Consider the following 12,500-nt stretch of genomic DNA (forward strand, 5'->3'; position numbering starts at 1 on the left):
CACGACCCCGCCAGGACTCGAATCTGGAATCTTCTGATCCGAAGTCAGACGCCTTCTCCATTAGGCCACGAGGCCACTTTCGCACAAAGAGAAAGGTCGTCATCAATCACCTTTTCCGTCAAACGAAATATTCATCGCTAACATTACCTGACTTCGTTGGCCTAGCTCAGTGAAATCAAATATGCAAAATCGTTCAACAATAGGAATGGCAACCTTACAGAATTGATTCAGAGTACGCCTTCAACTTTATTCGGTTGGAACCACCAACTGATGAACTCTTACCCAAGAAAAGAAGAAATGGCGACAAAGTTAAAAAGCTGCCCAAAATGGTTTACTTCAAAGCGAGCCGGTAGTGTATGTTGTTATTGGACCTTGCGATGGGGAGAAATCCTGTTTAAGGCTGATGATCCAGGCCTGAGTGTTGAATGGTAGTTGTGTTTGCCCCAATTAATATTTGCCGGCTAAACCTGCTTTCTCGCGCGTTTTCCATTGAAAATCGTCACCGAAGGAAGTCACCGAAGGAAGGCAGAGAGTTCTCACGTCAATCACCATTGAAAATTTTCGCCATGAATTTAAAGTGGGATCTTGTTGCTCAAAAAAGTCTGTGGGCAGGTTGCACCGACAGTTGAAGGCCCCGTGGCCCAATGGATAAGGCATCTGACTACGAATCAGGGGATTCCAGGTTCGAATCCTGGCGGGGTCGATATTATTAGTGTGTTTCCTTTTCATTTGTAGAAGCTACTGTTGTGCCGCGCAACATGTAACTAAAGAAGAAACGTCATGAAACGTCGATGTCTAAATGGGGTTGAGCTGTGGCTGTCTGTCGGAAAATGGTGTGAAGATTTGATGTGACCAGGATAAATCATACACGACAAATCGATTGTAAGCGATACCGTGAAATCGCATTCCTTGGGGAGACTTTGTAGAATTGATTAATAATTCATAACAATGACACTCAACAGGAACGCACTATTCGGGTCACATGTATAGGTGTGTAAGTCCCGATAAAATGCAGCTGTATGAAAGCACGGGCAGGGATTGAATAGGTAGCAGGGAAAGGCTGGGGTTGATCAATGGTTAATTAGTTGAGTTATGAATGGGATTACTTTTTATAAAGATCTGTAACTCGCCTAATTAGTGTGCTTAACTTTGACAAACACGAGGCTGTAAAATAGTACAAAGTTTATCAATCAATCATAAGTTTGCATAAGTTTGATATTTTAATCACAACCATTAAGTAACAGTTTACCTTTCTCTTGTGTGCTTTGTTAATAAAGTTTAATGCATCCTCTCCTCCAGTCTCACGCAAATGACAGTTGATCGCACAAACTAACAAATAAAGCAAATTGGACGGATAACGCTCTCCATTTTGCTTGGCCACTTTACAAACCAGTTTGCTCAACCAAACGTTTAGTGTATTTGGCGACATGTGCTCTACCGAAACCGTCACATCTTGAACATCTTCGCATTTGAGACCGGCCACTCCAACAAGTTCAGACATCGCACATTTATTTTGCCGTCGCTAATGCCATTGCTGGAAGACTTTTGTACCCCATTTAGTGTTGTATGGTGCTGCTTTTGGAGTGGCTCCGACACTACACTGGCCTCTTCTTCTTTACTCTCTGGAGAGCGAAACCTACCAACTATGTTTCTACTACAAAAGCTCTATGCGAATGAATGGCGAAATTCGATGCTTAAGATTTCAAACCTCCTATGGGACAACTCCACGCCCACGTGATTAACGTAAAAGTCACAATCTATTGTTTCATTTCACAAGTACGATAACATGTTCGCGTCCGTAATTGATGGGCCTTATTGAAACGGCTCGCCAGGGCCTCGGGGTTTTAAATGCCCCTAAACGGTCTCCCGTTCATATTTTATCCACCATTACTTACAGATTGGGACCTCAACAAGCGCTCCTGTTGGCGCCTTGTCTATGTCTTTGAGTCTCTGACCTTGTGAACTTTCGCAAAATATTGAGACCTTGCTCGGAAGGGGAAGAGATGATGGTCAAAGGGTATACCATGGTTGTCGGAAAAAATCGAAACTTTGTACTTAGTTGCGAATTGATATTCAGTTTTCTCGTTTGACGTCTTTAAGTTGAAACGTGTGGAATTTGAGACAACGCTTAGATTTTACTTTTAGAGCAATTACATCCGATGCTTAGTTGGTCATTGAAGTTAAGGAAATTCTCCTTTAAAAGATGAGCAAGACGAAGACCTTTGAAGGAAATCCCCAATGGAAGGCAGATTGTTCTTTTGAGGTAAAAGGATGGGCCACTGCCTTTGTGGCGCAAAATGGATTCAAAAGTCAAGCACACGACCCCGCCAGGACTCGAATCTGGAATCTTCTGATCCGAAGTCAGACGCCTTCTCCATTACGCCACGAGGCCACTTTCGCACAAAGAGAAAGGTCGTCATCAATCACCTTTTCCGTCAAACGAAATATTCATCGCTAACATTACCTGACTTCGTTGGCCTAGCTCAGTGAAATCAAATATGCAAAATCGTTCAACAATAGGAATGGCAACCTTACAGAATTGATTCAGAGTACGCCTTCAACTTTATTCGGTTGGAACCACCAACTGATGAACTCTTACCCAAGAAAAGAAGAAATGGCGACAAAGTTAAAAAGCTGCCCAAAATGGTTTACTACAAAGCCAGCCGGTAGTGTATGTTGTTATTGGACCTTGCGATGGGGAGAAATCCTGTTTAAGGCTGATGATCCAGGCCTGAGTGTTGAATGGTAGTTGTGTTTGCCCCAATTAATATTTGCCGGGTAAACCTGCTTTCTCGCGCGTTTTGCATTGAAAATCGTCACCGAAGGAAGTCACCGAAGGAAGGCAGAGAGTCCTCACGTCAATCACAATTGAAAAGTTTCGCCATGAATTTAAAGTGGGATCTTGTTTCTCAAAAAACTCTGTGGGCAGGTTGCACCGACAGTTGAAGGCCCCGTGGCCCAATGGATAAGGCATCTGACTACGAAACAGGGGATTCCAGGTTCGAATCCTGGCGGGGTCGATATTATTAGTGTGTTTCCTTTTCATTTCCAGAAGCTACTGTTGTGCCGCACAACATGTAACTAAAGAAGAAACGTCATGGAACGTCGATGTCTATATGGAGTTGAGCTGTGGCTGTCTGTCGGAAAATGGTGTGAAGATTTGATGTGACCAGGATAAATCATACACGACAAATCGATTGTAAGCGATACCGTGAAATCGCATTCCTTGGGGAGACTTTGTAGAATTGATTAATAATTCATAACAATGACACTCAACAGGAACGCACTATTCGGGTCACATGTATAGGTGTGTAAGTCCCGATAAAATGCAGCTGTATGAAAGCACGGGCAGGGATTGAATAGGTAGCAGGGAAAGGCTGGGGTTGATCAATGGTTAATTAGTTGAGTTATGAATGGCATTACTTTTTATAAAGATCTGTAACTCGCCTAATTAGTGTGCTTAACTTTGACAAACACGAGGCTGTAAAATAGTACAAAGTTTATCAATCAATCATAAGTTTGCATAAGTTTGATATTTCAATCACAACCATTAAGTAACAGTTTACCTTCCTCTTGTGTGCTTTGTTCATAAAGTTTAATGCATCCTCTCCTCCAGTCTCACGCAAATGTCAGTTGATCGCACAAACTAACAAATAAAGCAAATTGGGCAGATAACGCTCTCCATTTTGCTTGGCCACTTCACAAACCAGTTTGGTCAACCAAACGTTTAGTGTATTTGGCGACATGTGCTCTACCGAAACCGTCACATCTTGAACATCTTCGCATTTGAGACCGGCCACTCCAACAAGTTCAGACATTGCACATTTATTTTGCCGTCGCTAATGCCATTGCTGGAAGACTTTTGTACCCCATTTAGTGTTGTATGGTGCTGCTTTTGGAGTGGCTCCGACACTACACTGGCCTCTTCTTCTTTACTCTCTGGAGAGCGAAACCTACCAACTATGTTTCTACTACAAAAGCTCTATGCGAATGAATGGCTAAATTCGATGCTTAAGATTTCAAACCTCCTATGGGACAACTCCACGCCCACGTGATTAACGTAAAAGTCACAATCTATTGTTTCATTTCACAAGTACGATAACATGTTCGCGTCCGTCCTTGATGGGCCTTATTGAAACGGCTCGCCAGGGCCTCGGGTTTTAAATGCCCCTAAACGGTCTCCCGTTCATATTTTATCCACCATTACTTACAGATTGGGACCTCAACAAGCGCTCCTGTTGGCGCCTTGTCTATGTCTTTGAGTCTCTGACCTTGTGAACTTTCGCAAAATATTGAGACCTTGCTCGGAAGGGGAAGAGATGATGGTCAAAGGGTATACCATGGTTGTCGGAAAAAATCGAAACTTTGTACTTAGTTGCGAATTGATATTCAGTTTTCTCGTTTGACGTCTTTAAGTTGAAACGTGTGGAATTTGAGACAACGCTTAGATTTTACTTTTAGAGCAATTAGATCCGATGCTTAGTTGGTCATTGAAGTTAAGGAAATTCTCCTTTAAAAGATGAGCAACACGAAGACCTTTGAAGGAAATCCCCAATGGAAGGCAGATTGTTCTTTTGAGGTAAAAGGATGGGCCACTGCCTTTGTGGTGCAAAATGGATTCAAAAGTCAAGCACACGACCCCGCCAGGACTCGAATCTGGAATCTTCTGATCCGAAGTCAGACGCCTTCTCCATTAGGCCACGAGGCCACTTTCGCACAAAGAGAAAGGTCGTCATCAATCACCTTTTCCGTCAAACGAAATATTCATCGCTAACATTACCTGACTTCGTTGGCCTAGCTCAGTGAAATCAAATATGCAAAATCGTTCAACAATAGGAATGGCAACCTTACAGAATTGATTCAGAGTACGCCTTCAACTTTATTCGGTTGGAACCACCAACTGATGAACTCTTACCCAAGAAAAGAAGAAATGGCGACAAAGTTAAAAAGCTGCCCAAAATGGTTTACTACAAAGCCAGCCGGTAGTGTATGTTGTTATTGGACCTTGCGATGGGGAGAAATCCTGTTTAAGGCTGATGATCCAGGACTGAGTGTTGAATGGTACTTGTCTTTGGCCCAATTACTATTTGCAGGCTACACCTGCTTTTTCGCGCGTTTTCCATTGACCCTCGTCACCGCAGGACGTCACCGAAGGAAGGCAGAGAGTCCTCACGCCAATCACAATTGAAAAGTTTCGCCATGAATTTAAAGTGGGATCTTGTTTCTCAAAAAACTCTGTGGGCAGGTTGCACCGACAGTTGAAGGCCCCGTGGCCCAATGGATAAGGCATCTGACTACGAATCAGGGGATTCCAGGTTCGAATCCTGGCGGGGTCGATATTATTAGTGTGTTTCCTTTTCATTTGTAGAAGCTACTGTTGTGCCGCGCAACATGTAACTAAAGAAGAAACGTCATGAAACGTCGATGTCTAAATGGGGTTGAGCTGTGGCTGTCTGTCGGAAAATGGTGTGAAGATTTGATGTGACCAGGATAAATCATACACGACAAATCGATTGTAAGCGACACCGTGAAATCGCATTCCTTGGGGAGACTTTGTAGAATTGATTAATATTTCATAACAATGACACTCAACAGGAACGCACTATTCGGGTCACATGTATAGGTGTGTAAGTCCCGATAAAATGCAGCTGTATGAAAGCACGGGCAGGGATTGAATAGGTAGCAGGGAAAGGCTGGGGTTGATCAATGGTTAATTAGTTGAGTTATGAATGGGATTACTTTTTATAAAGATCTGTAACTCGCCTAATTAGTGTGCTTAACTTTGACAAACACGAGGCTGTAAAATAGTACAAAGTTTATCAATCAATCATAAGTTTGCATAAGTTTGATATTTCAATCACAACCATTAAGTAACAGTTTACCTTCCTCTTGTGTGCTTTGTTAATAAAGTTTAATGCATCCTCTCCTCCAGTCTCACGCAAATGACAGTTGATCGCACAAACTAACAAATAAAGCAAATTGGACGGATAACGCTCTCCATTTTGCTTGGCCACTTTACAAACCAGTTTGCTCAACCAAACGTTTAGTGTATTTGGCGACATGTGCTCTACCGAAACCGTCACATCTTGAACATCTTCGCATTTGAGACCGGCCACTCCAACAAGTTCAGACATCGCACATTTATTTTGCCGTCGCTAATGCCATTGCTGGAAGACTTTTGTACCCCATTTAGTGTTGTATGGTGCTGCTTTTGGAGTGGCTCCGACACTACACTGGCCTCTTCTTCTTTACTCTCTGGAGAGCGAAACCTACCAACTATGTTTCTACTACAAAAGCTCTATGCGAATGAATGGCTAAATTCGATGCTTAAGATTTCAAACCTCCTATGGGACAACTCCACGCCCACGTGATTAACGTAAAAGTCACAATCTATTGTTTCATTTCACAAGTACGATAACATGTTCGCGTCCGTCCTTGATGGGCCTTATTGAAACGGCTCGCCAGGGCCTCGGGGTTTTAAATGCCCCTAAACGGTCTCCCGTTCATATTTTATCCACCATTACTTACAGATTGGGACCTCAACAAGCGCTCCTGTTGGCGCCTTGTCTATGTCTTTGAGTCTCTGACCTTGTGAAATTTCGCAAAATATTGAGACCTTGCTCGGAAGGGGAAGAGATGATGGTCAAAGGGTATACCATGGTTGTCGGAAAAAATCGAAACTTTGTACTTAGTTGCGAATTGATATTCAGTTTTGTCGTTTGACGTCTTTAAGTTGAAACGTGTGGAATTTGAGACAACGCTTAGATTTTACTTTTAGAGCAATTAGATCCGATGCTTAGTTGGTCATTGAAGTTAAGGAAATTCTCCTTTAAAAGATGAGCAAGACGAAGACCTTTGAAGGAAATCCCCAATGGAAGGCAGATTGTTCTTTTGAGGTAAAAGGATGGGCCACTGCCTTTGTGGCGCAAAATGGATTCAAAAGTCAAGCACACGACCCCGCCAGGATTCGAATCTGGAATCTTCTGATCCGAAGTCAGACGCCTTCTTCATTACGCCACGAGGCCACTTTCGCACAAAGAGAAAGGTCGTCATCAATCACCTTTTCCGTCAAACGAAATATTCATCGCTAACATTACCTGACTTCGTTGGCCTAGCTCAGTGAAATCAAATATGCAAAATCGTTCAACAATAGGAATGGCAACCTTACAGAATTGATTCAGAGTACGCCTTCAACTTTATTCGGTTGGAACCACCAACTGATGAACTCTTACCCAAGAAAAGAAGAAATGGCGACAAAGTTAAAAAGCTGCCCAAAATGGTTTACTACAAAGCCAGCCGGTAGTGTATGTTGTTATTGGACCCATCGATGGGGAGAAATCCTGTTTAAGGCTGATGATCCAGGCCTGAGTGTTGAATGGTAGTTGTGTTTGCCCCAATTAATATTTGCCGGGTAAACCTGCTTTCTCGCGTGTTTTGCATTGAAAATCGTCACCGAAGGAAGTCACCGAAGGAAGGCAGAGAGTCCTCACGTCAATCACAATTGAAAAGTTTCGCCATGAATTTAAAGTGGGATCTTGTTTCTCAAAAAACTCTGTGGGCAGGTTGCACCGACAGTTGAAGGCCCCGTGGCCCAATGGATAAGGCATCTGACTACGAATCAGGGGATTCCAGGTTCGAATCCTGGCGGGGTCGATATTATTAGTGTGTTTCCTTTTCATTTGTAGAAGCTACTGTTGTGCCGCACAACATGTAACTAAAGAAGAAACGTCATGGAACGTCGATGTCTATATGGAGTTGAGCTGTGGCTGTCTGTCGGAAAATGGTGTGAAGATTTGATGTGACCAGGATAAATCATACACGACAAATCGATTGTAAGCGATACCGTGAAATCGCATTCCTTGGGGAGACTTTGTAGAATTGATTAATAATTCATAACAATGACACTCAACAGGAACGCACTATTCGGGTCACATGTATAGGTGTGTAAGTCCCGATAAAATGCAGCTGTATGAAAGCACGGGCAGGGATTGAATAGGTAGCAGGGAAAGGCTGGGGTTGATCAATGGTTAATTAGTTGAGTTATGAATGGGATTACTTTTTATAAAGATCTGTAACTCGCCTAATTAGTGTGCTTAACTTTGACAAACACGAGGCTGTAAAATAGTACAAAGTTTATCAATCAATCATAAGTTTGCATAAGTTTGATATTTCAATCACAACCATTAAGTAACAGTTTACCTTCCTCTTGTGTGCTTTGTTCATAAAGTTTAATGCATCCTCTCCTCCAGTCTCACGCAAATGTCAGTTGATCGCACAAACTAACAAATAAAGCAAATTGGGCAGATAACGTTCTCCATTTTTTTTGTCTTCTTCACAAACCAGTTTGCTCAACCAAACGTTTAGTGTATTTGGCGACATGTGCTCTACCGAAACCGTCACATCTTGAACATCTTCGCATTTGAGATCGGCCACTCCAACAAGTTCAGACATCGCACATTTATTTTGCCGTCGCTAATGCCATTGCTGGAAGACTTTTGTACCCCATTTAGTGTTGTATGGTGCTGCTTTTGGAGTGGCTCCGACACTACACTGGCCTCTTCTTCTTTACTCTCTGCCGGGAGAGCGAAACCTACCAACTATGTTTCTACTACAAAAGCTCTATGCAAATGAATGGCTAAATTCGATGCTTAACATTTCAAACCTCCTATGGGACAACTCCACGCCCACGTGATTAACGTAAAAGTCACAATCTATTGTTTCATTTCACAAGTGAGGGTTGTCCAATACACCTGAATAGATACGAGTCGTAAAAAGGCTGTGCAGTTGCTGTCGATTCGTACAAATCGTGCCCATGTGGTACGACCCGTTGTCGAATGGAGAATTGAATCTCATTAGGGGGACTTAGAATATTTCTAACACGATGTAGGCCAAGAAACCCTTCTGCAAGTTGTCGATTCGTTCGATTCGTACGAATCGTGCCCATGTGATACGACCCGTTGTCGAATGGAGAATTGAATCTCATTAGGGGGACTTAGAATATTTCTAACACGATGTAGGCCAAGAAACCCTTCTGCAAGTTGTCGATTCGTTCGATTCGTACGAATCGTACCCATGTGATACGACCCGTTGTCGAATGGAGAATTGAATCTCATTAGGGGGACTTAGAATATTTCTAACACGATGTAGGCCAAGAAACCCTTCTCCGAGTTGTCGATTCGTTCGATTCGTACGAATCGTGCCCATGTGGTACGACCCGTTGTCGAATGGAGAATTGAATCTCATTAGGGGGACTTAGAATATTTCTAACAAGATATAGGCCAAGAAACCCTTCTCCGAGTTGTCGATTCGTTCGATTCGTACGAATCGTGCCCATGTGATACGACCCGTTGTCGAATGGAGAAATGCATCTCATTAGGGGGACTTAGAATATGTCTAACACGAGTTGTCGATTCGTTCGATTCGTACGAATCGTGCCCATGTGATACGACCCGTTGTCGAATGGAGAAATGCATCTCATTAGGGGGACTTAGAATATGTCTAACACGAGTTGTCGATTCGTTCGATTGGTACGAATCGTGCCCATGTGATACGACCTGTTGTCGAATGGAGAATTGCATCTCATTAGGTGGACTTGAATAGTTGTAACACACTGTAGCTCAAGAAACCCTTCTCCGAGTTGTCGATTCGTTCGATTCGAACGATTCGTGCCCATGTGACACGACCCGTTGTCGAATGGAGAAATGCATCACATTAGGGGGACTTAAAATGTTTTTAACACGCTGTAGGCCAAGAAACCCTTCTCTGTGTTGTCGATTCGTTCGATTCGTACGAATCGTGCCCAATTGATACGACCCGTTGTCGAATGGAGAAGTGCTTCTCATTTGCGGGACTTAGACGCATGTTCGAGTTGTCGATTCAGTCGACTTGTATCTTGTATTAAAGAAGAATTGGACGATGTTTTTCGACGGAGGCCGTGTGAGTCCCCCCGGCGCGTGCTCACAGTTACTTTGGTTAAAAAAATATTAACGTAACACGAGTTTGGATCTACGTCTTGATGGCTATCAAGCGCAAGGAATGCACTTCTGCCTTGGATGTTCAGGGCATTCGTTTCTTATTGCACAGTAACGCTTGATCGTCTGCCACAGAAAGAGCTGTGAAAGGGAAAGCATTTGGTAGGAAATTGTTTGCCCTTGAGAATGATAGCGCATAGCTTATTAATAATAAAGGAGCAGCATGTTTTTGCGTAAAAACTGAACCTATTCGTATAACTGAATCCAGGTCAACATTAATTGATTTAATTTATACAAATTATGTTGACAGGGTTGCCTGTTCCGGAGTCTCTCATATTGGTATCAGCGATCATAGCCTTATTTACGTTTATAGGAGATTATCTCTGGCGTCTTTTTCAACAGGGCATTCAACCATTTCATATAGAAATTTCCTAAATTTGAATCGAGAGAGTTTTCGTAACGATACCGCTCAACAAGATTGGTTCTGTAATGGTTCTGAAGATCGAAATGGTTTGTGGACTGATTGGAAAACGTAATTTTTGAATATTGTTAATATTCATGCACCACTCCGATCTAGACGTGCTAGAACCAATAAAGCAGACCCTGGATCAATTCCCAATTTAAGAAAGGCATGCGTGACCGCTGATGCTGCCAAAAGGGAAGGAATTGCATAGAATAATTCACGCGATTGGGAAAAGTACAAAACGTTGCGTAATAAAATAAACATTTAAACTTCAAGACTTCTAAAGTAACTTATTTATTCTAATGCTTTTATTCAATCTAAGGGTAATCCTCGAAAAACCAGCCCAAGTTCGCGTCACTAGAGAGAGTGTAGTCATTTTCATTTCTTTAATTAATGAACGTTAAATTGAGCATTTTTTAGGCTTCATAATCGACGGTGTTTTATTCCCCATACAAAGTGTCATAACGCGTTGAAATTCTCAACGGCTGTCTAGTGACGGGAGCTTGGGCTGCCTATGGAAAAACGTGGCAAACGGAACCTTTAATGAGCTTACTTCCGGTGTTGTAAATAATACAAGGGTGACAGAATTGAAATTGAATGATGCCGTTATCTCTAATCTTAGTGAGCTTTCTAACGCTTTTAATGACCATTTTTCAACAATTGGGCCCAGACTTGGTAAGGAAAATTCTCCTATTGCTAACAATAATTCAAGTTATATCAATTATATAAATGTAAAAATTATAACAATAAATTCAGTTTTTCTTCGATTAATTGCAGTACTGTTTTCTTACATAAATTTTCTTTACTAAAGCAATGTTTGTTGTTATTCCATGTGATAAGGCATCATTGTGTGCGTTGTTTTTTTGCAGCGGTCGTTTCGTTGGTATCTTCAGTCCTGTTCTGATAATTTTCCCAATGCTTTTTGCTGAAAATAAGAAGAAGAGAATAGTCTTGACATGTTTAAAAGTTCTCCCCTTGCATCTTAGATGAATTCCGTAATAACTTAAGTTGTGTGGGCCCATTTCCCTTACTAGGGCCAACGCTCGGATGTGATAACTTTGGAATTTTTCCGCATTGTTTCGTAGCAATGTTAAAATCCTACTTAGGTCATTTTGTAATAACTTATTGCAGCTCATTTTTCTGGTAACATTTCATTGATTTTTATATCACCGCAGTTATCCAGAAGCAATTTATGAATGAAAAAGTCTCTGAATTGTTTTTTGTGAATTTATGGTCAAATTAAGACAATTCCCATGATATTACCCCTTTATGGTGGGTGTCTGGACTGTGGTTGTAAAGTTCAGGTCACAGGTTATATGTATTCTAATATAGAAAGCAACCCAAACCTTTTATTAATGTTAACGTCTTTTAATTTTGCTTGCACAATGAAGTTTGGAAGAAGGTTAGTCTTGTGTTTGTTTCAGTTTAGGGAGATCAATTTGCGTCATGTAATGCCTTTTTGCTTTTCGTACCACACACTTGTATGGTGGACGAATATGTTGCTATGTCGTGTGAAATAACAAGGGGACTGGTATTGTGACGAAGGAGGAGTCAGTTTGTAAAGGAATTGATTTGTTGAAGTGGGTTTTGCAATGCGTAAGAGTTGGCTGGGAAACTAAATTGAACTGGGTTCACGGAATTTGGCAAGTATTTCATTGAAAGGATATGAAGTGGAGGTACTTTTCACTGAATTGGGAAATCTGTTAGTTTGGCAGCGTGAGCCATGTTCCAGTAATAGTTTGAATTCTGGGGATGAAAGTGCTTGTTTGAAATGTTGGTTGACGGTTTGGAACGGAAAGTGGTCAGCTAGCCTTTTTAGGGAAGCAGATAGTTCGCTGAAATGTTTCAGTAAGGATCTTTCGGGTAGCGCTAACCCCTTTCTTAAAATTAAATTTCATTTCATCTAATAGCGAGTGGCACTTCAAATTTCAGCTAAGGATTTGATCTAAACAGATGAAATAAAATACGTCCATATAAAATATGTTTATACGTTATAAGAACTTACAAAATGGCCTCAAAAGGCTTTTAGGTAAATGTGTTCGTTTACAGGTACATGCCCTTGGCTT

At 41.7% G+C, this 12,500-nt stretch overlaps 6 non-coding genes across 6 annotated transcripts; 4 read left to right on the forward strand and 2 right to left on the reverse strand.

Moving 5' to 3' along the window:
- Positions 1-2: 2 nt before the first annotated feature.
- Trnar-ucg (transfer RNA arginine (anticodon UCG)) lies at positions 3-75 on the reverse strand. The gene has a single exon. It is a non-coding gene; the product is annotated as a tRNA-Arg (tRNA).
- A 555-nt stretch (positions 76-630) lies between these two features.
- Trnar-acg (transfer RNA arginine (anticodon ACG)) lies at positions 631-703 on the forward strand. The gene has a single exon. It is a non-coding gene; the product is annotated as a tRNA-Arg (tRNA).
- Positions 704-2,947: 2,244 nt separating this feature from the next.
- On the forward strand, positions 2,948-3,020 carry Trnar-acg (transfer RNA arginine (anticodon ACG)). The gene has a single exon. It is a non-coding gene; the product is annotated as a tRNA-Arg (tRNA).
- A 1,615-nt stretch (positions 3,021-4,635) lies between these two features.
- Trnar-ucg (transfer RNA arginine (anticodon UCG)) lies at positions 4,636-4,708 on the reverse strand. Its single transcript has one exon. It is a non-coding gene; the product is annotated as a tRNA-Arg (tRNA).
- Positions 4,709-5,263: 555 nt separating this feature from the next.
- Positions 5,264-5,336, forward strand: Trnar-acg (transfer RNA arginine (anticodon ACG)). The gene has a single exon. It is a non-coding gene; the product is annotated as a tRNA-Arg (tRNA).
- Positions 5,337-7,580: 2,244 nt separating this feature from the next.
- On the forward strand, positions 7,581-7,653 carry Trnar-acg (transfer RNA arginine (anticodon ACG)). The gene has a single exon. It is a non-coding gene; the product is annotated as a tRNA-Arg (tRNA).
- The last annotated feature ends 4,847 nt before the right edge of the window (positions 7,654-12,500 follow it).

Source organism: Montipora capricornis, chromosome 1 (assembly GCF_036669925.1).
Source record: "Montipora capricornis isolate CH-2021 chromosome 1, ASM3666992v2, whole genome shotgun sequence".
Taxonomy (NCBI): domain Eukaryota; kingdom Metazoa; phylum Cnidaria; class Anthozoa; order Scleractinia; family Acroporidae; genus Montipora; species Montipora capricornis.